The following is a 1,654-nucleotide window of genomic DNA, read 5'->3' on the forward strand; positions in this document are numbered from 1 at the left end:
CACAACTGCACGCAAACTGCATACTGGCTGCGATTGAAATGCATGAGCAGTCGGCAGTTGCGGTATTTTGTCGTTGAACTGGCCCAAGGCGTATTGATAGCAAAAAGAGAAACGTACATTGTATTATGACATGTACTATGAACATGGTTCAACATAAAATAAAAAACTACTCTTAGTGATTTTATTTACAGTTCTATTTGTTCAAATTCCTACTTAAATACAAACTATGTTCAGTCACGTCTAAAAGTATGTATACACAAAAAAAATTTGAAAATATGTAGCCACACATTTTCATCATAAATATGTATCTATTACTGACACCAAAAAATTGTATTCATTAAACTGTTTCAGTATTATGTAATCACAAAATGCTTCAGAAAGTTGCATACTTAAATAAATTCCATTTAAATGTATCCACCTCGTAGGCAAAAATAAGTATACATGAATGGGTTCCATATACATATAACCACACCAATTTGGCAAATATTTGTATACGCCGTTTGATTCATAAATATGTATCCAGACTGCAACAACAAACCTTGTCTGACTGGCATAGAATCGTAAGTTGTATATTTAACTGATTTGACAATTCACGAAAACAGTGCGGACTTGTCACTGCATACGTCTATCTCACGATTATTCTATGACGCACTTGACAGTCCTTAGATTGAATTGACTTGTAAATATTGAGTATTTCAGTTTAGGGTCATTCTCAGAAAGGTGCAATAAGCATTTTTTTGTTTTTATTTTAATTATATTGTTAATTGTTAGTGGTAGAGCCGCACTGTAGCCAGTTCTTGGTTTGCAGTACGAATCGGTGGGCTCGACCGGGGTAGTACCACACTCTCACAGAATATCGACGTGAAGCAATGAATAAATAAAATCAATGAATTAATCAAACAAAAAATCACAAATTATAGATATTTCAAATAATTCTATTTACCTAAGCTAGTTACATATTCGACACAATTACAATTCGTTGTATGACGACATTCTATAAAGCAGGAACTAGCACATTATTTACAAAATAAAAATATGGGTTGAAGTTCTTCTTGTTCGTAAATGTCATTATCGTCCAAAAATGCATTATAAAAGCACTTAGTGCATATTCCAATAAACAATACCATTTCTTTTTCAAAGTTTAACATAAATGTTAAGTGTTCAAGTACATCCAGGAAAACATCTCGTAATACGAGTACACATTTGGGCAGAGGCAGCTGAAAAATCTTTGTTTTCCATGTTTTGATAAGGTTCCGTGATATATCTTGGTATCATCGATTACGATAGCTGTAATTTTTTTAAAACACAATGAATATAAAGAATTGACAACAAGAGACATCATTTGCACTTGTCCACACTTCCAACACTTCACATTAAAGTGAATAGATAAAGATGTATAGACTAAAGATAGAAAACACTACCTATTTGTACTTCAGATAGGTTATATATTATAAAAGAAAGTCACTGGCTTCATGGAAGAACTTCATTTTAAAATCAATTACTTACATATACTTATACTGTCAAGTGCAAGATCGCCATTCTGTCATCGTCATTCAGAAGCTGTCTTCTATAATTAAAATTACAATGATTAAAGATTGCAAATTATAGATGCTTCAGTGGATCTGTCCTCAGTGGATGACCCGAACAACTTGAT

Source organism: Choristoneura fumiferana, chromosome 14, assembly GCF_025370935.1.
Source record: "Choristoneura fumiferana chromosome 14, NRCan_CFum_1, whole genome shotgun sequence".
Lineage (NCBI taxonomy): Eukaryota > Metazoa > Arthropoda > Insecta > Lepidoptera > Tortricidae > Choristoneura > Choristoneura fumiferana.